Raw genomic sequence first — 25,227 nt, forward strand, 5'->3', positions numbered from 1 at the left:
GGTACCTGTACCAGACAGGGGGAGACAGGCCAGGGCAGACGGTGAACAGATCGCCAGGTGGAATCCAAGCAGCAGTGCAGCAGGCAACAGAAGTAGGTGTCACACCCACTTGGGAGAAGCTTTTTTTCTGGAGGCAGATTCCTTGTAGAAAATGCCAGGAGATGGTTTCTGAACAGCAGGAGGGGGCTTCAAAGGCCTCCAGTTCCAGGTTGGATGGTGTTTTCAGCTTTATGTTTGTTTGCCAGAGCATTTGCTGTATGGCTTGGAAATAGGAATCTTTGGTAGTTCAAATCCTTCCCGGTAATTTTGTCCAAAATCAGGTTGTAGGTTTGGAGTTTTGATTTGGAGTGAAGGTTATGTTGTGGAGGGTAGTATGCTGTATATGTCCTTGCCGACAAATATACGTTTATCTTAATCAAATCTTTTGTTAAAAAAAACATGCTGAAAAATGTGAGCTCACATGCAGCTGTCTCTCTCTCTCTCTCTCTCTCTCTCTCTCTCTCTCTCTCTCTCTCTCTCTCTCTCTCTCTCTCTCACATTAATATATGTTAATATCCACATTAATATCCATGTTCCCTGCAGTTATTTAGTGTGGAGTTGAATTGTTATTTATTCAAAACTCTGATATGCTGTGCAGTAAATGTGCTGTTATGACTCAATGAGCATGTCAGATTAGGCTGCATTTATCATTTATTGTTGTGTGCAGGAGAGGAGAGTGGGGTGGGGGGTGTTAAGAGACTCGGCATGTGTCCCAAATTGCACCATATTCCCTATATAGTGCACTACTTTTGACCAGAGTAGTACACTATATAGGGAATAGGGTACCATTTTCTGTCATAAACCCCCACGTTGCATCTTTTCTTTAATCCTGTGTTTGGGAAGCCTGCAGGCTATCAAGGCTCTGAAAAGGAGGAAAGAAAACACACATGGCAGATCCCTAAGCCCATGACTCCGATACAAAATGGAAGCCTTTAACAATTCTAAACTGTGTGACAGGTCTGCATAGATTTCAGTTGGCGAGTTTTGCGCTTCGCCGCTAAGAGGATTTCAGAGTAGGGAGAGTCCATTCGTACAGACACACTTTAATGTGCTTGTTCTAAAAAATATGCTGCGTTTGCATTGTGCTAGCTGTGCTTGTGTCACTGTGGTATATGTACTATTATTGTGTCATGGATACTGTACATACTAGAGTATTATTTTGAAGCGGGTCTGATGTTAAGCTTGTTAGTGGGGATTATGTTGCTCTAGGCAACTATTTTTCTTGTTCGCACTATTTTGCATCACGCACAACAGAATCCTAAGAGAGGCCTAGGGGACTGCCTATTTCATCTGTGATGCATTTTCAATACCCAGCATAGAGTAAAGGGAGAACAGAATAACATTAGACACACTGATTGCAGCAGTGTGTCAGGCCACCATAAAAACCAAATGTATTTTTAAAATTGTATTTTGGGAAACCATTGATCAATACTACCAGACAGACTTTCTAAATATTTGATCAGATCCCACCCTCCTCCCCTTTAAATATGTTGTTAGGATCTCTCAACTATGGTTAGCACATTCCAAGGACTGAGAACTAGAGGTCCTGTAAATGTTCCTGGCACTTGTGCTGTGATCTCTAAATAACACCTGATCTAACAAGTAAGATCACTTATTGGCTGTTTCTTTCCACTATGCAGGTCTGAAGGTGCGTGAGGTGCTGATCAACGTGTCCCGTCAGCAGGTGGAGGACTTCCACGGCCCAGAGGACTACTGGTGTCTCTGTGTGGCCTGGAGCCACCTGGGCACCTCCAAGAGCCGCAAGGCCACGGTACACATCGCATGTGAGTAGCCTACATAGCAATGCACATTTTAGTTTTTGCGCTAGCATACTTGATTCAACCAATCAACAAGCCTTTAGTATAATCAGGTATGTTAGTGCTAGAGCACAGAACCAGGCTTTGGAAACACTGACCCATAGAATTAGAATGAATAGATCAGGTGTCTCCATTCAGGTCAATTTTGCCATCATGGGTGGACTGGTGGCCATTTTGAGTTTTGCCAGGAGGTTGCCGGTAGAATTGTCATGGTTAGAGGTTCGATCCTCATCCTACTCATTATATTTATATGGTAATACCACAGTCTCACATTACAGTGAATGGACAAAACTGCACTGCAGGAGTAAATAGATTAAAGCAGAGTGCAACGTAGAGAAAAAAATGATGTCCTTGGCATATACTGTAAAGCTTCATGGGCATATTATAAAGTATATGTACTCATCAGCCAGTGCAGTCTATCCTCCAAATTACCTTGGGAACCTGCAGGCAGATGAAGGAAGGAAGGAAGGAAGGAAGAAAGGAAGGAAGGAAGGAAGGAAGGAAGGAAGGAAGGAAGGAAGGAAGGAAGGAGATGAGCTCCCAATTCATCCATCCCCCCAGCCCGTTTCTCACTCGCAAGGTTGATACTGTGTCCAAACCAAGGGCAGGGTCAGGCAGGGAGAGTGGCAGTGGCAAGTGGTGTTAGTGATGGGGAGATTGAGGGCAGGCTGGACATGGCACGGACTGACAGCACGGTGTTCTCTCCCCACACAGACCTGAGGAAGAACTTTGAGCAGGACCCCCAGGGGAAGGAAGTGCCAATCAAAGGGATGATCGTGCTGCATTGCCGCCCCCCAGAGGGAGTGCCCACGGCAGAGGTAAGACCCCAGCTTCCCAGTCCTTAACACTTAACACCCCTCCAACAAGATGAGAGCCTCTCTGTGCAGGGGAACAGCTTACCTTACACTCCAGGCTGTTGAAATACTCTAGATTTGAACATTTCAACTCTTTGCAGCAAGGGGAAACTGTCTGCTTTGAAAATATATTTCTTCCCAACTGTGTAAATGGGAGAGGTAGACATACACTACACACTGTGATTTGTTATAATGACAATGTTATTGTTGGATGCACCTATCTTTTGTTGATGTTAATTGCTAAAAAAGATCGCTCCAATTTTAATAATCGTAAAGGTTCTAATTTCTTACAGTATATGCAATGGGTGCATGGCCCATGAGCACTATGCACATGTTTTATGTAGTTTGGTGTCTATTAATTGAGTAGCATTTTGATCACTGGTCAGTAGTTCAATCAGATTTCAACCAAAAAACAGATGAGATGTTTGGGGTTTTTTGACGTTGAAAAGAACCCCAGGTTGTAGTGACGCCACATCACTATGATGCAGTACCTTAGACCGCTGCGCCACTCAGGAGCCCACACCTTAATGTGAGATGAAACACATTGAACTGACTCGGGCCTGGGTTCCAATTTCTATGACACAAATAAATACTGAAAAATTGCAGGGCTCCGTCCCCTATTCCTTATTTAGTGTACTACTTTTGACCAGGGCCCATGATGCACTATATAGGGAATAGGGTACCATTTGGGAAGCACTCACACAGGGTGAGTGTTTCAAATGTAATTGCGAGTATTTGTACGACATGCTATTTTCATTAATGCTTTTGATTCATTTAAGCCTATTTAAGTGAAACTGTAGAAAAGGAACTGAATTTAGCTTGTGAAACTCAGTGTTTTGTAAAACAAAATGGATATTACATTCCAAATGTAATTGCATTCCTTTCATGTTAGTTTCTCCCACAATACACAAACTTTACTGTTCACATCAATCAAAGGGAGTAATTGTAAATGGGTGAATTTCTACTTTTTGGGCGTATAAAGAATTCAATGTTAGCCACCTTGATGGGGAGTATGTATGTACTCTGTTGAATTCATATTTGGGAAAGGTACTCTATACTTAACTATATTATATTATACTTAGCTATATAAGTTAGCATATAGCAGCAACCCCACACATTCAGCCTTATGTGCCCTCATGCTTCTAATTCCCTAGCCCTGCTCCCTCTGTTGTTTCCTCACAGTTCCTCCAAGCAGGGCCGGATCTAGCCTTTTGGGGGCCCTAAGAGAGATTTTGGTCGGGCCCCCTAGCAGCTGGGGGCTGTAAGCGGCTGCTTATGTCGCTTATGCCTGGAGCCGGCCCTGCATCCAAGACAGCAAATGATGAGCCAAGCAATTACATTCCCAAGCTTGGTCAGGCAGTGTAGTGAAGAGCTCTCCCTGCTCCCTCTATTTATTTCCTTAAGATAAGACAGATCTAGGTGGAATAGGAATGTGGTGCAGCCACATTGCTCAGGGGAGAAGAGGTAGCATTTGGGATGCAACTTGGAGGCGGGCCAGCTACACAACCTCACTTTGTGTTCCCTTATCTTTTTTGATTAACCTCCTGGCTGGTGACCACAGCAGCGGTGGCGATAGCTCCATCACAGCCCTCCCCTGTCTGTATGTATGTCAGGTTCACACAGACATGAACACACAGAGGCAAGTTCAAAGCCTTTGATTTGGCTCAATCTGTGTGTGTGTGCTCGTGGATTACTAACACATTTGGTGGTGGCATCCAACACAGTCTTCAGTAAACCCCCACGTTATCTTCCTGTCCCTGGGGCTTGTCTTTCAGAGTTATTTAATCCATGTAATTGTCTTGATCAGATATACAACCATTAAAAAAGTTACCCCACCCACACTGTCACAGGCTACGCCACTGGCATCTACGGACCTTCCATGGCTCCTCAGCACTGTTGGCTGAAGGGGAGCACTACGAACTCTGTGTGTGTCCCAAATGGCATCCTATTTCCTAGTGATTGGGGAAAAAAATTGATACAGTTACATATTGGGATATTATTGTTGACGATATATTGTATCGCAATATCGCAATATTATTTTTACGCTAGTTGGCTATACCTGCACCTTAACTCATTCATAGCTTGTTCTCCATGTTCTTTTAAAACACAGAGCCAATTTGTTTTCAGCACTTTTTACTTTGTACATTTGATTTCTCAGCCACATAGTGAACATTGAATCGTAATAAAATCACAGTATGGAATCGCAATACATATAGAATCATGAGAATTGCAATACATATCGTATCGGCACCTAAGTATCGTGATAATATAATTTTGTGAGGTCCCTGGCCATTCCCAGCCCTACTATTTCCTACTATTTGACGACTAATGTAGTGCATTTCTTTTGACTAGGGCCCATAGGGATCTGGACAAAAGCAGTTCACTATACAGGAAGTACGGTGCCATTTGGACACACCCTGTGAAATCCTCAGAGAATCAGCCATGACTCGATGACTCAGCATTTCTATGCTCTTACCTGTTTAAAAACTTTAGAGTGCTATTACCTGTTTAAGCACTTTAGAGTGTGTCACCTTGAAACTACAGTAACTCCACAGGAGAGTAGGGAAGGGACAAAGACCCAGTCGTAAGGTAGTGTCACCCAGAAAAGAAAAGCTGCACACTCTCAGAGCCAATGCAATACATTTATCAACACTTCTACAGCTATGCTGCTCAGTGTCACCCACCCATATGTCTCTAAAGGCGTCTGGGTGCTAGGTTCGGATTGCTCCTAACGTCTGTGCCTCGCATACTCCCTAAAAAAGGCTGCTTGAAAAATGAGAAAAAAATTGCAATAGTCCTGTTTGTCTCTGTTGAGATGCCGTAACCAGTTTACACTTCCTCAAAATAGTCTGAATTAATATAAGATTGGTCAAGAAATATGTAATGAATTTATCATTTTTGGTGCACTATTTCTCAATTGAAGAAATGTGCATGAAAATGAGTCATCTCTCGTTGAACGACAACAAACATAATTGAATAATCTTTACTGTTGACCAAACACTGATGAAGCAGCGTAGACTTATGCTCCACAAATTGTTGTCATAATATACACAAACTGTTTTGGATTGGAAGCATGAGGAAGACTTACTTGTCACCCACCCACCCAGGTCTCTGATTGCATCTACACTATATATACAAAAGTATGTGTACACCCCTTCAGATTAGTGGATTCGGCTATTTCAGCCACATCCGTTGCTGACAGGTGTTTAAAATCGAGCACACCACCATGCAATCTCCATAGACAAACATTGGTAGTAGAATGGCCTTACTGAAGACCTCAGTAACTTTCAACGTGGCACCGTCATAGGATGCCACCTTTCCAACAAGTCAGTTTGTCAAATTTCTGCCCTGCTAGAGCTGCCCTGGACAGCTGTAAGTGCTGTTATTGTGAAGTGGAAACGTCTAGGTGCAACAACGGTTCAGCCACGAAGTGGTAGGCCACACAAGTTCATAGAACGCAACTGCCTAGTGCTGAAGCGTGTAGCGAGTAAAAAATGATCTGTCCTCAGTTGCAACACTCACTACCGAGTTCCAAACTGCCTCTGGGAAGCAACGTCCGCATAAGAACTGTTCATTTGGAGCTTAGTGAAATGGGTTTCCATGGCCGAGCAGCCCACACAAGCCTAAGATCACCATGGGCAAATCCAAGCGTCAGCAGGAGTGGTGTAAAACTCGCTGCCATTGGATGCTGGAGCAGTTTAAAAGTGTTCTCTGGAGAGATGAATCACGCTTCACCACCTGGCAGGCTGATGGACGATTCTAGGTTTGGCGGATGCCAGGAGAACGCTACCTGCCCCAATGCATTGTCAACTGTAAAGTTTGGTGGATGAGGAATAATGTTCTGGGGCTGTTTTTCATGGTTCAGGCTAGTCCGCTTAGTTCCAGTGAAGGGATGACATTCAATGACATTCTAGATGATTCTGTGCTTCCAACTTTGTGGGAACAGTTTATGGAAGGCCCTTTCCTGTTTCAGCATGACATTGCCCCCATGCGCAAGGCCCATACAGAAATGGTTTGTCGAGATCGGTGTGGAAGAACTTGACTGACCTGCACAGAGCCCTGACCTCAACCCAATCGAACACCTTTGGAATTAATTATTACTCCGACTGTGAGCCATGCCTAATTGCCCAACATCCGTGCCCGACCTCACGAATGCTCTTGTGGCTGAATGGAAGCAAGTCCCCACAGCAATGTTCCAACATCTAGTGGAAAGCAGAAAAGGAGGGGACCAACTCCATATTAAAGCTGTGATTTTGGAATGAGATGTTCGATGAGCAGGTGTCCACATACTATTGGTCATGTAGTGTATCTTTATCTCAGTTTGACATGGCGACAGCTAATCTTTCTGGGATCCAAACACACAACAAAAATACATTACAGACATAAGACTTTACTGTCACCCACCCAAGCCTCTGGCTCCTCTCTGCTCCAGGAGATTAGAGGTCCTTCCTTGCCCACAGTCCTCCCAAGCCCCAGACCCCCACAGATACACACAGCCTCAACCTGAAGAATATGACCATCACTCCGTTGGCTCAATCTTCATCATAATGAAATCACAGGACCCCCTTGTGTCTGTGTGGGGGCCCTGGAAACCTGCTGTCTGTCAAGCCTGTAACACTGATAACCGCATCCTAATTGAAACAAATGTGCCAATTAGGTAATTCATCTCTCACATCCTCCGCCACACACTTACAGGGCTAATTTGTCCCGCCACAGTTTCTCTTCTTCCTTCTGCCGGGCGTATCTTTTCATCATTACCCTAAGGCTGTTAGCAGCGGCAGGCGACAGCCCGGGAATGTAGAGCAAGTGCTACAGATCAGCAGTGAGGGCCAGGCAGATTGTGCCACTCTTTAATTGCCTCTTTCAACTTGCAAATGTTCCCCATGATCAAATTGAAATAAATACATGAAGAGGAAAATACTCTTCTGCCACCGCCACTGTCGCGTCATCCAATCGGCTCTCACCCAGTGATGCATTGTTTTAATCATGGAACATTAGAGTAAATTCCCAGTCTTTTCCCCCTTATCTTTTAGCTTTAGTACATTAACTGCTTGCCTCTGATGCCACCCTGCTAAAGGGTATCTTTTAATTGCACCTTGGAATCAGGAATCCAATGAATGTGTTTTCCAAGGCTTGTTTAAAGTGAAGGGAATACAGGCTACTCCCAGTTCTACTCTTTCTAGGTCATAAATGTATGATGACATCATTCAATGACATCAGATTGGTTGTAGTTTAGAGTAGCCCTGCTGCAGTGAATACAGTAGGCCTATCCATGAAAACATTTTGAGTATGGGTGTGTGTTTGTGTGTGCCCAGTGCAGTGCAATAAGTGTACACGTTTTTTGCAGTTCGAAAACACTCCATGCGTTTGTTTTGCACCCTATAAATCCATCATTTCTTCCGGTGTGAATGCAATTTGCAAAAGCAGCGATGCAGCTCCATATACCAGGGCAGGAGCAGTAAAGCATCACTAAGTTTGTAATTCATAATTCGTTTTCCTCTCTGTGTCTGTGTTGCTGGTAATGGGTATGGCCCTCCTCTGACTGCCTAATGGCTGTGGTCACGTGATTGTGTGATGTGGTTTGGTTGTATAGGTTGTGTGTTATAATAAGTCTGTAATAACTCTCTCAATCTCTGGGCAGGTGGAGTGGTTGAAGAACGAAGAGCTAGTGAGCTCCCTGACGGATGACAACATTGACACCCGAGCTGACCACAATCTCATCATTAACGAGGCACGACTGTCCGACTGAATGAGGACGGGGCGAAACTCTTTAATCCAGTAAAGTAAATATTCAATACTCCTAGTGCCTGGCCAGCAACATTGTGGCCAAGAGACGGAGTGCCACAGCCACTGTGGTTGTTTTTGGTAAGGCTCCTGTTAAAAAGACCAGCAGGGGGAAAACGAACAGAAGGAAAAGCAAAATGACAAGACAATATAAGACAAAACATGACAGCTCCGGTCACAGCTTCACCCATTAGCTGACTGTGTTTGTCTAACGTAGACCTCGTTTCCCGGACACAGATAATGGAGAATCTTCCTTGAAGATGTTTTGTGCGGCAGTAGGCTTAATCTGTGCTAGCGAACCAGCCCAAAGTGTTTAAGGTGCGCCTCAGATCAAGTTGCTGTGTGTTTCATGCCCCCACACAAATGAATGAGACCCATCTCAGTGTTTTTTAATTTTTTAAAAGATGTTAGATTTTTATTTATTTATTTCACCTTTATTTAACCAGCTAGGCAAGTTGAGAACAAGTTCTCGTTTACAATTATGAGCTGGCCAAGATAAAGCAAAGCAGTTCGACACATACAACGACACAGCGTTACACGTGGAGTAAAACAAACATACAGTCAATAATACAATAGAATCCACAAACTATGGAACGCTTTCTCGCTGAATGTGAACTTCCTAAACTAGACAGGGGGGCAGCTTCTGCACTCGATGCAGGGATAACTTTGGAGGAAATTAACACAGCGATGGCACAATTTCCAAACAGCAAGGCCCCTGGGCCCGATGGATATGTAATAGAATTCTATAAGAAGTACTGCGCCAGTCTATCTCCCCTTATGTTTAATGTTTAATGTTTAAACAATCCAAAGAAAATGACAAACTCCTGCAAACACTGTATGAGGCTACAATAGCACTGATCTTGAAAAAAGATAGAGATTCCATGGAGATGTCGTCTTAACGCCCCGTGTCGTTACTCCCCATAGAAAACAAGGTGTTGACAAAGATATTGGCAAACCGATTGAAAACATATATTTCTGACATCATACACCCTGACCAGACAGGTTTTTAATCCCAGGCCGACATATACACTACAATTTGAGACGTCTTTTCAATGTAATGTATCACGATCATAAGGTTGAGGCAGTGGTAATAGCTCTTGATGCAGAGAAGGCGTTTGACCGGATTGAGTGGAAATATATGATGTCGGTTCTGGAGCACTTCGGGTTCGGAAAGGAATTTATTAATTGGATAATAATTATTTATGCACACCCAATGGCGTCCGTGGTAACCAATCAAGAAATGTTGCAGTCATTCCGCTTGTTCAAGGGGTGCCGACAGGGGTGCCCTATTTCGCCTGCTCTCTTCGCTATAGCCATGGAACCCCTTGCTACTCGCATTCGGGCATGTGCCGATATAGCTTCTGTTAAAATAAAGGACATACAGCACAACATTTCCCTATATGCAGACGATGTTCTTTTGTTTTTGTCCAAACCTAAAACTTCTATTCCACCCTTACTTAACTTGATAAACACATTTGGCTCCTTCTCTGGCTACAAGATAAACTAGCAAAAAAGTGAGTTGATGCCAATATCACGGCCTGTGGATATGCAATTTCTGCAATCCACCCCGTTTAGAACAGTGATGGACAAGTTCACAAGCCTTGGCATTGTAGTGACAAGAGACCTTGATCAGCTATTGAAAGTGAATTGGGACATTAAAATATATCAGCTTAAACTAAATATAGATTTTTTTTATAAACGCTATTAAAGTGGTTGTCCTACCCAGGTTTCTTTACCTCTTCCAATGTCTACCCAATTTCATACCACAAAACTATTTTAAGAAACTGGATTCAATAGTAACTCCATTTTTATGGGATAACGAGGCAGCCAGAATTTCAAAGAAGCATTTATGCAAGTACAAAATAGAGGGGGGCTTTGGCCTTCCTCACTTTAAACTGTATTATTGGGCTGCTAATCTGAATATTGTGTCTTTCTGGAGGGAAAGCTTACCAGACAGAAGGATATGCCTGCATGGCTTTTGATTGAGCAGGCCTCCTGTCAACGTTCCTCACTCCCTGCACTTGTTAATAGCCCATCATATGTGGAAAATATCCACTTATGACTCTAACCCAGTCATTTGTCATACGCTTAGGATCTGGAAACAGATTAGGTATTTTCTTAACATACCCACTGTATACATTGACAGCCCGATTTGCCTGAATCATGCTTTCCACCCCGCATTGGATGATGTGGTGTTTTCACAGTGGAGGGAGAAGGGGCTCACAACAATTGGTAATCTATACATAGATGGTCAGTTAGCTTCATTTCAACAATTACAGGGAAAGTTCAACATGCCAACAACACATTTTTTCAGATACCTCCAAATCAGGAATTTCGTAAGGACACATATCCCATAGTATGGCATGAAGCCAAATAGTCCTACATTAGATAGCTTGATCCTTGTCAAACCCCATTCAAAAGAGTCGGTCTCTAGACTGTATGATGTGCTACAGGCCCACATAGAGGTATCCACAGACACCATTAAAAGGGCTTGGGAACAAGAACTTGGGTCAGAAATCTCAGATGAGGACTGGGTAGAAGCTCTCATGAATATAAACCACAGTTCAGTGAATGCCAGACACAACCTTGTACAGTTTAAGGTGATACACAGGTTACATTACTCAAAAGTAAAACTGCATAAAATATTCCCGGACACCTCACCACTGTGTGAGAGGTGCAAGCAGGATGAGGGGACGTTGACCCACTTATTCTGGACATGTCCTAAGTTACATGTTTACTGGGCTCTCATTTTTGATTATTTATCTAGAGCCTTTGATAGAGTTCTAGCCCCAGTCCCATTGACCACTCTGTTTGGTACAGTTGATGGGAATAACCACGAAGGGAAAGCTGTCTCTCTTTGTACTCTAATAGCCAATAAGCTCATATTGCAATTTTGGAAACTACCCTAGAAATGTGGTTACGGGATTTAGGGAATGTAATACATATGGAAAAGATTCGATACAATACCTCCAATAGAAGTCCAATGTTATACAAAATATGGCAGACGATACTGGATAAATGGTCTAATCCCGCTTCATAACTGGGTTGACGATCTGCTGCTACTCTGTGCTGTACTCCACTCAACATTTATTTTTGGCTTAACTACACTGCTTGTAATGACTATATGCGGTCTTCATATACATTTACCACCTAATAGGATTTTGTTTTATTTTGTATATGTGTGAGTTAAGTTTTGTTTTGTCCTCTAAATTGGCCATCCCATTCAACAGTACAATGCATGTCATTGTTAGTATTGTTGTCTTTTTTATTTAATTTTTTATTGTAAAATAATAAACATATTATAAATAAATAAATAATACAATAGAAAAATAAGTCTATATACAATGTGAGCAAATGAGGTGAGATAAGGGAGGTAAAGGCAAAATAAGGCCATGGTGGCGAAGTAAATACAATATAGCAAGTAAAACACTGGAATGGTAGATTTGCAGTGGAATAATGTGCAAAGTAGAAATATAAATAATGGGGTGAAAGGAGCAAAATAAATACAGTAGGGGAAGAGGTAGTTGTTTGGGTTAAATTGTACAGGTGCAGTAATCTGTGAGCTACTTTGACAGCTGGTGCTTAAAGCTAGTGAGGGAGATAAGTGTTTCCAGTTTCAGAGATTTTTGTAGTTCATTCCAATCATTGGCAGCATAGAACTGGAAGGAGAGGTGGCCAAAGGAGGAATTGGTTTACCTGCTGGAGCGCGTGCTACATTTGGGTGCTGCTATGGTGACCAGCGAGCTGAGATAAGGGGGGACTTTACCAAGCAGAGACTTGTAGATGACCTGGAGCCAGTGGATTTGGCGACGAGTATGAAGCGAAGGCCAGCCAACAAGAGCATACAGGTTGCAGTGGTGGGTAGTAAATGGGGCTTTGGTGACAAAACAGATGGCACTGTGATAGACTGCATCCAATTTATTGAGTAGGGTATTGGAGGCTATTTTGTAGATGACATCGCCGAAGTCGAGGATCGGTAGGATGGTCAGTTTTATGACGGTATGTTTGGCAGCACGAGTGAAAGATAAATGTATTATTCAAGGATATAATTCCCTGCCTCAGTATTTCTGAAATGTTATGAAAGGGAATGTGCTATTGTTTCTTAATCTCATTTAAAGACATGTTGCTTATGAATTATGCATTCGCCAGAGGCCTTGGAGCAATGCGGTGGCTCACAAGCTTTGGTAGCATTTGGTAGAAAACTTTGTCTCCACTCATACAAATCACAGACCAAACAAGTCAGACCACAAAGTGGTTGACTACTTAGTAAGAGAACCTCTCATTCATCATGACTTCATCTGCCCGACTGTATTAATGTGCAGTGGCCTATTTGAATGGATTCCTCTTATCAATTTTGTTCTGTTTTTCTCTTTGATTCAAAGAGCTTTGACAATTGAACTGACAATTAACGGAAGAGTAGTTCACATTTTCCACATTTGATGTACTGTACTCAGTATTTTCAAGCTTATAGTCATGGAACATTGCTAGTCATTAATACCTCTAAACTGTTGTCTATATAGTTAACTCTGTGGGAGATTAGATTAGTTTAAATTAAGTTTCCCTCTCTTCCTCCCGCTCTCTCTCACCCATCTTTCTTTCTTTCGCTATCCATCTCTCTCTCCATCCATCTCTCTCTCCATCCATCTCTCACTCTCTCTCTCTCGGTCTGTCTGTCTCTCGCTCTCTCACCCCTATCTCTCGCTCTCTCACCGCTATCTCTCTCTCTCTCTCTCTCTCTCTCTGTAGTGAACGGTGGATGGTCGCTGTGGACAGAGTGGTCTCCTTGTAACGTGCCCTGTGGTCGGGGTGTTCAGAAACGCTCCCGTACCTGTACCAACCCTGCCCCGCTCAACGGAGGATCTTTCTGCCAGGGCATGTCTGTGCAGAAGATCACCTGTAATGCGCTCTGTCCAAGTAAGCCCTTCTGCCTCATGAAGTACTGTAGAGCTGGTGAATAGACAGCCTCGTTCAACCATCATGATCTTGTGAGATCACATTCTGTTTCTCTTCTCGCAGAGGTCAGTTGGTTTCACCAGGCAATAATATGCTGTTATCTATTGGGCATGTCTCAAAGGGCAAAGCAATTTGACTTGCAAGGACATACAGTACATATAGCATGCTCAACTTTATGACTTTATGAATATAGTAGGCTTGCCATGCAGGCATCTACGTGCAGAGTAAACGTGAATACAACATCTGGTTATGCAAGACTATGACAACTTTATTATATTGTGTGCGATTCATATATGTTGTATGCTGCTGCATGCCTGCCATGGTGGTCTGAATTAGTTTACAAGTCAATTAGGATATCTACTGTGTGCATGACGCAAGTAATTTGTCCAAAAATTGTTCACAGACAGATTATTTCAACTATAATTCACTGTGTCACAATTCCAGTGGGTCAGAAGTTTACATACACTAAGTTGACTGTGCCTTTAAACAGCTTGTAAAATTCCAGAAAATGATGTCATAGCTTTATAAGCTTCTGATAGGCTAATTGACATAATTTGAATCAATTGGAGGTGTACCTGTGGATGTATTTCAACGCCTACCTTCAAACTCAGTGCCTCTTTGCTTGACATCATAGGAAGACCTCAGAAAAAGTATGGTTCGTCCTTGGGAGCAATTTCCAAACACCTGAAGGTACCACGTTCATCGGTACAAACAACGGTACACAAGTATAAACACCATGGGACCACGCAGCCGTCACACCGCTCAGGAAGGAGAAGCATTCTGTCTCCTAGAGATGAACGTACTTTGGTGCTAAAAGTGCAAATCAATCCCAGAACAACAGCAAAGGACCTTGTGAAGATGCTGGGGGAAACAGTTACAAAAGTATCTATAGCCACAGTAAAACGAGTCCTATATCGACATAACCTGAAAGACCGCTCAGCGAGGAAGAAGCCACTGCTTCAAATCCGCCATAAAAAAAGCCAGACTACCGTTTGCAACTGCACATGGCGACAAAGATCGTACTTTTTGGAGAAATGTACTCTAGTCTGATGAAACAAAAATAGAACTGTTTGGCTATGATGACCATCGTTATGTTTGGAGGAAAAAGGGGGAGGCTTGCAAACCGAAGAATACCATCCCAACTGTAATGCACGGGGGGTGGCATGGCAGCATCATGTTATGGGGGTGCTTTGCTGCAGGAGGGACTGGTGCACTTCACAAAATAGATGGCATCATGAGGACAGAAAATTATGTGGATATATTGAAGCAACATCTCAGTCAGGAAGTAAAAGCCTGGTCGCAAATGGGTCTCCAAATGGACAATGACCCCAAGCATACTTCCAATGTTGTGGCAAAATGGCTTAAGGACAACACAGTCAAGGTATTGGAGTGGACATCACAAAGCCCTGACCTCAATCCTATAGAAAATGTGTGGGCAGAACTGAAAACCGTGTGTGAGCAAGGAGGCCTACAAACCTGTCTCAGTTACACCAGCTGTGTCAAGAGGAATGGGCCAAAATTCACCCAACTTATTGTGGGAAGCTTGTGGAAGGCTACCCGAAACGTTTGACCCAAGTTAAACAATTTAAAGGCAATGCTAACAAATACTAATTGAGTGGATGTAAACTTCTGACCCACTAGGAATGTGATGAAAGAAATACAAGCTGAAATAAATAATTCTCTATACTATTTTTCTGACATTTCACATTCTTAAAATAAAGTGGTGATCCTAACTGGCCTAAAACAGGGAATTATTACTCGGATTAAATGTCAGAAATTGTGAAAAACTGAGTTTAAATGTATTTGTCTAAGGTGCATGTAAACTTCCGACTTCATCTGTATATTATAATATTTAGTATTTTTATTTCCTTTATTTTATCAGGGAGTTATACTGAGACCAATGTCTCTTTTACAGATGAGCCCTGAACTGCAGAAATGACAGAAATACACATATCAAAATATATGTACATAAAGCAAAAACATTCATCCATAATAAGGTCCTCAATCAGCTTTCTGAATTGCCCTAGAGGCACCAAAACATCACATTTAAAAACATATTGAAGATTGTGCCACAAATAAGATGCAACTCAATAGAGGCCAACGGAATTTCCATCCCTGAGACCGGGTGTGATAACTTACACTATATGTCTAAAGGTTAGAAATGATGTTAGGCCAATGTATTTTCTGTGTCTATTCCTGCACCAGACAATAGTTTGTAGTAGTTCTCAATTCTAATTCATGTAACTGTGAATTTTCACGGACAATTCTAAACTGTTTCCTCGCAGGTCAAGGGGGAGACTGGATCTATTAGGGAAGAAGCTATATGGAGAGAGAGCACAATATGTATGCACACAGAGGGGTTATAGAACAAAGAGCTTATAGAACTCATGGAATCCTACAAAAGAAATCTTCTTCTTCAGAGCTTGTGCGGGGAGAGACTGCTTAAGGTTGCCGAAAAAGTGCTTCCAAGAAATCTCTTTTTGGCACCATATGGGTTCCTCCTAGATCAAATGACACCGGCGACCGAGGAACCTGAGTTTTAACGTGCACGGTTAAATCGGGGGATTTCATTTCACATTCTGTAGAAAGAGAGAGAGACAATTGATCCCATTATGTGAGGAGGACCTGAGGGTTAATGTGGACTTAAATGTTCGTTGAGAGGGACCATCGCCTCACCTTCTGTCTTGTCTGTGTGTTCCTCGTTCCATTTCCTCCCCCACAGTTGACGGTGGCTGGGAAAAGTGGAGTGAGTGGACGGCGTGCAGTGTGCAGTGTGAAAGACGGCGTAGAAGGGAGTGCAATAACCCACCGCCCAGGCACAGGGGCATTATGTGTGAGGGGCCCAGCAATGCCACCGAGAACTGCACTGGAGGAATGTGTACCCAGAGTAAGTCCCTTACTCTTTTTCTCTGAAGGATTTCTTTCTTTTCTACATTGCCATCTTAACCTCGACTATCATCTCCATTAAGCCGTATCTCCATTACACCCATCATAACATGACTTCTCAATCAACACATCTGAACAGCTGGCCCCAGAGGGATTTGCTGGACAAATAAACACACTGGAACGGAGTCCACATTGCTGGAGCACTCGATGCATGATACCACTATGGTAATTCCTCCTGTGGTGTTCAGGCGAAACGTGCCCCGTGTCACAGGAGAATATACTCTAGCGATCACTGAAGACATGGAGAGTGTATTCCGTTTTGACCACAGTTTGAACGTTTTGACTATGGTTGTCAAAGCAATTTAGTAACTGATGCAGTGTATTACCCGCACCCGTGATGCTTCATTTCACATTTGCATAATTTAGTGATAAACTCATGCATGTTGCGCAATGGGAGGTTTTGAAATAAATATCGAGTAACACATGGTCTGATCTACTGCAAACTAGAGTCACGCTTGCGTTGTCAAAATGGGGTCCATGATGTAATATTAAGGGTCACAAACTGTGACAGTAATTACCTGACTAAAGGGAAATCTTACACACATACAGTCCCTGAATTGGATAAAAGAAAGAGGCATCAACATGTTTTAAAAAGTAGGACTGGTATTTTGGCCTCGTCTGGTAGAAGTATTGGTAAGCTCCAATTTTCCATTGGTAAAAATACAATTTCTGAAAATATTTGAAATGTTTCTCTTTGTTAAGGAGAGAGATAATCAAGGTATTTTTCAGACCCATTTGCCAGTCTCTCCCTTGGCCACTTCTATCCATGTGGATATTGAGTCTGGTAATGAAGCCATGCATCATTATCTGGGCAGTCTGTATCTGTATTGGCATATCTCAGTGGTAGGGCCTCTCCACATGATTTGAGTCAGAAAGAAGTGCACTAGTAGGATACCTCACTCACACAGGGCTGGCGTTTAATCACCTCGCTCTGCATGCGTCCCAAATGGCAACCCCCCCCCCCCCCTATAAAGGGAATAGGGTGCCATTTGGGACACAACCAGGGCTGGCGTTTAATCCCCTCTGTCTCTCTCTCTCTCTCTCTCTCTCTCTTCTGTCTCATTCTGTGTCTGTCTTTGCAGATGGAAAGCTGCTGCATGATGTTAAACCTCAAAGTGAGTCCTTCCTTTCTGCATTTCTTTTATTTTCAACCCCCAACTCTTTAAACAGGGTAGCTTGTCTACCTCATTTGTGAAAGTTCAGGAAACCAGAATCAGAATATTTAACAGCTTATTTTTTTATGAGAAGCTTTTTTTTTTAGACATCTACCTATTAGTTAACTTTAATTTCCCTGCATTTTATACAACCATCACACCCATCCAAAACCCTTGTCGTCAGGTTCTGAACAGAACTATAACCGTAGAATTAGGAATTAGACTAATTAGAGTAATTGAATAGGATCTATTTTACTATAACCAGGTTCTACCATTCTATCAGTCAGCTGTTCGCGCTTCACGAGTGTGACATCACAACGTGCTCTTCTTCTCGGATTGAGTCGAGAGATTGATCGGTTGTGACAACTGAACATATGCTATATTGTAAGGGATTAATGCAGTGTAATTATGCAAACAAGCTAATTTGACCAATTTGCAGTGTATCCTCACTTGTATTCCCCTGGTGGGTCTCAGCTCAGACACTCTCTTCCCCTCGCATACCGCCTGACACCTCCTGAAATGATTCAGGTGCTACCTTGACTGGAGCCTCAGCAGTGATTGTAATGAGACTTCATTAGAAAGACAGACAGGCTCACTCACTGTGCCTGGTTTGCAATGCATTCTGGGTCAAACAATTCAGTGGAGAGTTCTAGAAGGGGGAGACAGACATCTGGTGAGTGATCATACTAACGGGGCTACTCTAAATTAATTTGCTTCGGATCATTTCCTGTCACTGTCAGACATTGACCATTGGGCCATACTATGTAGTTTAATATGTACCATTAGGCTTATTGGATATAGACTAGTGGGTGTGAAGGCAGTTATACCCCTCTCACTCTCACTGTTAACAGCTTTATGAATGTATTGTGTAACTGCAGTGTAGAGGCGAGATTCTGCGCGCTCATCTAGTCCTCTGTGTGCTGCATAATGTAGCATAGGAAGATGAGCCTGTTGGATGAGCAGTTGAACTGTGTCTTGGGATGGAGAGTCATCGAAGTGCTCTACACTGTGCTTTCAAATGAATTCACTTCTCTCCAAAAGCTCCTAGTCAAATACATTTACATTCACATTTAAGTCATTTAGCAATACAATACTGTTTACTTTAATTACTATTTTAGATGCCTCAGAATGTCACCACAAAATAATCACTACCATCACCATTCTCACATTTTCCTCTTCAGTGTCTCTGTACTGTACCTTAGTTGAACTTCGGGCATGTTATTGTTTACCCTTAGCAAACATCCATTGAGACTGTTGTTTCTGCGTTGGTCTGTGTGTGTACCAGGTATGGACGGCTCCAACGACGTGGCTCTCTACTCTGGGCTGGGGTCGGGAGTCATAGTTGTGGCTGTCCTTGTGGTGGCCGTCATGCTGTACAGGAGGAGCCAGAGTAACTACGGCGTTGACGTCATCGACTCATCCGCGCTCACCGGGGGCTTCCAGTCTTTCACCTTCAAGACCACCAGACAAGGTGACCGAGCGCTGCCTTTCACTTTATGGAGACATGCCAGGTGCCCACAAGGCCAAACGGTAGGCAGGAGTTTTCAAGGACCCTTTTGACAGGCTGCTTCTGCTGGTGATTGATTGCATGTGTTTGCATTGAGGCGGCACTGTGCAAACCCTGCACATCTGCCTCAAATTTATATTCTCATAAGCGCTGAAAGGATCTGTCCTTCTACTTTGACAGACCAGTTCTTCTGTTATTGCCGAGATAGGTAATCAATCTTTGACAGACACATCCTGTGTCCACCTGGCCGCAGACCACACACACGCATGACTGTCAAGCCACCAATCCCCCTTCCCTGCCGTCAGATAGCCCCAGCCAAATCCACTGATGGATAAATGTGAAAAGCATGGAACACTGAACATCAATTGCATTTTTGTTGTGCACAGCAATAACTTCTGTTCATAACAGTGTCTGGCGCTGTGGCTTGTCCCAGGCATCCTTCCTATTACTGTCAATGACACTTCTGGGTTAGCACAAGCGATAGCCATTGCAGAAGCGGGTGATAAATCCTGGCTGGATGTGACACCACTGTGAAAAGCCCTGCCGGAGCCACGCTGAGCCCACTACATCCACTGCTCCCAAGGCCTGGGTTGACACTCATGCCTAGCCCCTCACCACGCGCAGGGCGGGAAGGGAAAGATGGGGGACTGTGGAGCGCTACATCCGGCAGGCTATCAATCCTATTTAAATAGGCCAGCTTTTCAGGAGCCGCCTGCTGTGCCCTCCACCGGCCACCATCACTCCATCCCATTCCCCTCTCCATCAACTTGCTAATGGAGCAGAAGAAATAGAGCTCATATTATCCGCTTTCCCATTTCCCGTCTGGATCCTTCTTTTAGAGGGAAGGAAAGAAACACAAATGAATAGCAAAAAATATCATCTTTTTCCTGACTGTTCCCCCCCAGTCGACCTTATTCAGGTTGATTTTTCATCATCACAATAATATACGGCAATACACAGAGAGAGAAACCGCTTTTCTCAAGTGTGTTCTTCATAAGAAATTAGTAGCTTTTCATGCCTTTAGACACACCCCCTCATGTGGCAGGAGCTTAGGCGGAGTGGTGAATGAATCTTTAGGCCTGACCCTGTCTCTGCATTACTGCTGGCCATGAGCCATTTTCTTTTTTAAATATTTTTTTAATCAGAGGTCCAATTCCAAACCTATCCCTCAAGGTATTCAACGTGAGGTCCATTTCATTAACTTCTGTCTTCCCACCTCCTCTTCAATTCCGTTTTGCTCTACCATTTCCACTGCGCTGAGAAGAAGAAAAAAGTATGCATGCCAGATTGAAAGTTTGGCCAATGGCCACTGGATTTTTTCTCCTTCTGCGTGATCTATATGAATGTTCTCAATAGTCCACTACTATGTTTACTGCAATCAGTAGCAAATCACCACTGATCAGTAATATTTCACACTGCTCAGTTCCGTCAAATGCCCATGAAATTTCCCATGATATCCTTTAATGTGTTTGATTGAAGTGCAATAGATTTCAAAATGGTTCAATTGTATACTTTCATCCTGTTACGCATTTTCCGGCACTAGACTAGACGATGAAGTTACAAGGAGAAGCCCTTAATTGAACAATACCCTCTAGTTAGTCTTTCAGTAGAAACAAACACACCCTGAAAGCATGACACAAATCAAGCCCCCCAGCAATTAACGATTCCCCTAAAAATAAAACACTAGCCTCCTGCCTTATGCCCCTCGCCAGGCAGCAGCTGGGCAGCAATGACTTTGTGACTCCTCCGTTATCTTGGCACAGGGAGTCCTGGGGCCCTAATGTCTGGATGTGCCAGATAGATGCATGCGGTGTTTGGCAGTATGGTCAGGCGTCTAATGGCTGTGGATGAAGACCACCTCCTTGGACGGTTGAGTTGATTATGAGAGCTGAAGGACCCTCATTTACAGGACGGTCACCCAGACCTCCTTAGCACCTTCCCAGACACACACACACACACACACACACACACACACACACACACACACACACACACACACACACACACACACACACACACACACACACACACACACACACACACACACACACACACACACACACACACACACACACACACACACACACACACACACACACACACACACACACACACACACAACCCCAGCGCTGTGCTGTGACCACAGACAGAGAAGGACTGTGTCCTCCAGGAGGATGACTTTGTGTACAGAGAGGAACTGACTCCAACAGATGGATTATGGCAATCAAGCTGTGTATGCTTGGTAATTAAATCTACCTCTGACCAGTGACTATGACTCAGCCCTGACCTGGATAGCTACAGTATCTTTTATCCACGTTATTTACCTGAACCGTAACTCTGTGTTAGTCACATACCCTGACATGTTATTCACACTAAAAGCCTGTTTTCCATCAGTTGACAGAGTGTGCTCCCTGCTCAGTGGACTTCACTTCAGCCAATGGCTCCAGCAGAGAGAGCTAGGGTATTTAGATGACGGCATGACTTTGTGGCTGTGTGTTCCACTCCATCTCTCTAGGGAGCCCACTGCTTCTCAACTCCTCTCTGCAGCCAGAACTGACAGTGGGCCGGACTTATAGCAGCCCCATCTGCTTCAAGGACTCCATAGACAATAAAGAGCTCTTTGACCCCCTACCAGACAACAAGGTCAAAGTTCAGAGCTCCTTTATGGTTTCACTAGGTGTGGCCGACCGCGCTGAGTACCACGCTCCCAAAGGCCATCCGCCCGAGACCTTCCCCAGGGGGCTGAACCGAGACTACAGCAACAGCACTGTGGAGAGACGGAGCACCAAGAAGGGTCTGCTCACCCCCAACGGGCCCCCCCTCACCCCCACTAAAGATCAGATGAGAACCACGGGCGTGTTTGGGCATCTGGGTGGCCGGTTGGTGGTGCCAAATACTGGTGAGTTCAATGTGTTTAAAGACTGAATTACACATGAAGCTGTGTTTAAAGCTGAATTAAACAGTTTGTGCTGCCAAATACTGGTAAAGTACAGTACATAGGTTTAATGAAGAGAGATGGGTAGACTGTTCTTTGATGATGGCTACTCTGTGCTAATATCTCATTCTAGCATGTTTTATTCTAATGGAAAATAAAGTTCTCAGTTTAGCAAAAACATGCACACTCTTGACTAATTACAAGTAGAGGTAGTCTAAGTGAATGTCTTGGTTAGTGAAACCAGGGACACATCTCAAATGGCACCGTATTGTCTATGGGCCCTGGTCAAAGGTAGTGCACTATGAAAACAGTGGGGTGCCATTTTGGACTCAGACCAGGTCCCTTTAATCTCTCTAGAGTCTAATGCATGTTGCTACAGTACAGTAGGAATCATTAATGTTGTTTCCCAGGTAGGTCAAGTACAGGAAGCTAGTATAGCTGTTTGTTATTCCTCTACATTCCCACCAGCCCTCCCAGGCAAACGGGGGTTGGGCCTCTTATCATAGACAATGACTACAAGTGGAGGGAGTAGATGAGTTTGCTATGAGGACTGCCACAGTTGTCAGGGGTCAACAGTTCCATGTGAACTGTAGCTTTTGACATCTCTCTCCCGGTCCCTAGTGTGTGTAGGGCCCTCAGCTTTGTTGGAGAGGCACTGATGGAGAGGCACAGGAAAATCAGACTCCTTCAGTCTGATGGTTGTGTGTGAGGGGAGAGAGTCACAGCGGTCAAGTGGACCACTCTCACATCTACAATGTCGTTAACGATGCTGAACAGACGACCATACATGGCCAACACTTGGCTAACTGCCAGTCTCTTCTTTCGGGGTGAATACATGTCCTACACGCTCAAGCACAAGTGTAAACGCACATGAACATGTGTGCGCACACATGCAGACCGACAACGTTCAGTACAAGCTCAGACATCAGTCAGTCCTGTGGGACGTAAACTGATGATGATCAAACTTTGGCGGTGTGAGCATAATCCTCTGGGCTAAGGATGTTGTTCCCTGTCACTCTGGGGATTGAAGAGGTCCTGGAGGGCTCCTGCGCAGCCATCCCCCAGTGAAACATCTGACAGGGTGGCAGGTGAACGCTAACTGCTTGATTTGCAAGAGGGGAGATGACAGACAGAGGGATGACAAAACACTTCCATTGCTGTTTTATCGACAGGCAGACATGGAATCTCCTCTACAGCTGCTGTACCCCAGTCTTCGCTAACCCTTTGTAAGGTTTCAGACAGGGTTTTTAGGCATTGTAAGTGGTATTGTTTCCAATATATGAATGGTGCTATGAAGCTGTGTGGTTGTGCTGATGCGCAATATTGAATGTCTAGTCCTACAGTACCTTGCAAAAGTATTCAAACCCCTTGGATTTCTTCACATTTTATTGTGTTACAAAGTGGGATTAGTTGTATTTTTCCCCCAACAATCTACACAAAATAGTTTGTCAAAGTGTAAGAAAAATGTGATATATATATTATTTTTTTTATTAATAAAAACATATATATATAGTTGTTACACAAGTTTTCAGCTCCCTGAGTCAATACATTTTAGAAACACCTTTGGCATCGATTACAGCTGTGAGTCTTATTGGGTAAGCCTCTAAGAGCTTTGCCCACATGGATGATACAATATTTGCCCATTATTCTTCAAGATCTTTCAAGATATTGGGGATAGATTTGCAGCAGATTTGCAGCAAGTCAAAACTGTAACGTAGCCACTCAGGAACAGTCACTGTCTTCTTGGTAAGCAACTCCAGTGTATATCGCCTTCGGAAAGTATTCAGACCCCTTGACTGTTTCAACATTTTGTTACGTTACACCATTATTGTAAAATGGATTAATTTGTGTGTTTTCCTCATCAATCTACACACAATACCCCATAATGAAAACAGGTTTTTACGAATGTTTGCTAATTCATTTAAAACCTTAAATATGACATTTACACAAGTATTCAGACCCTTTACTTAATACTTTGTTGAAGGACCTTTGACAGTGATTACAGCATCAAGTCTTCTATGGTATGATGTTACAAGCTTGACACACCTGCATTTGGGGAGTTTCTCCCATTTTTCTCTGCAGATCCTCTCAAGGTCTGCCAGGTTGGATGGGGAGTGTTGCTGCACAGCTATTTTCAGGTCTCTCCAGAGATGTTCAATCGGGTTGGAGTCCGGGCTCTAGCTGGGCCACTCAAGGACATTCAGAGTTGTCTTGGCTGTGTTCTTAGGGTCATTGTCCTGTTGAAGGTGAACCTTTGCCTCAGTCTGAGGTTCTGAGTGCTCCGGAGTGGGTTTTCATCAATGATGTCTCTGTACTTTTCTCCATTCATCTTTGCCTCGATCCTGACTAGTCTCCCAGTCCCTGCTGCTGAAAAACATTACCCAGCATGATAGTGCCACCACCACGCTTCACCATAGGGATGGGGCCAGGTTTCCTCCAGATGTGACGCTTGGCAATCAGGCAAAGAGTTCAATCTTGGTTTCATCAGACCAGATAATCTTGTTTCTCATGGTCTGAGAGTCTTTAGGTGACTTTTGGCAAACTCCAAGTGGACTGTCATGTGCCTTTTACTGAGGAGTGGCTTCCGTCTGGCGACTCTACCATAAAGACCTGATTGGTGGAGTTCTGCAGAGATGGTTGTCCTTCTGGAAGGTTCTCCCATCTCCACAGGGGAATTAGAACTCTGTGACCATTGGATTCAGAGTGACCATCACCTCCCTGACCAAGGCCCTTCTCCCCTGATTACTCTTGGTGGTTCCAAACTTCTTCCATTTAATAATGATTGAGGCCAATGTGTTCTTGGGGATCTTCAATGCTCCAGATATGTGCCTCGACACAATCCTATCTCGGAGCACTACGGACAATTCCTTCAACCTCATGGCTTGTTTTTTTTCTGACATGTAGTGCCAACTGTGGGACTTTATATAGACAGGTGTGTGCCTTTCCAAATCATGTCCAATCAATTGAATTTACCACAGGTGGACTCCAATCAAGTTGTAGAAACTTCTCATTGATGATCAATGGCAACAGGAAGCACCAGAGCTCAATTTTGAGTCTCATAGCAAAGAGTCTGAATACTTATGTAAATAATTTTTTGATATTATTTTTAATACATTTGCAAACATTTCTAAAAACCTGTTTTTGCTTTGTCATTATTGGGTGCCATATAACCCATTTTAGAATAAGGATGTAACGTATCAAAATGTGGAAAAAGTCAAGGGGTCTGAATCATTTCAGA

General features: G+C 43.5%; 1 pseudogene; it reads left to right on the forward strand.

Moving 5' to 3' along the window:
• The window catches only part of LOC124034138, a 221,369-nt pseudogene that overhangs the window by 174,075 nt on the left and 22,067 nt on the right, over nucleotides 1-25,227 (forward strand).

Source organism: Oncorhynchus gorbuscha, linkage group LG04, assembly GCF_021184085.1.
Source record: "Oncorhynchus gorbuscha isolate QuinsamMale2020 ecotype Even-year linkage group LG04, OgorEven_v1.0, whole genome shotgun sequence".
NCBI lineage: Eukaryota > Metazoa > Chordata > Actinopteri > Salmoniformes > Salmonidae > Oncorhynchus > Oncorhynchus gorbuscha.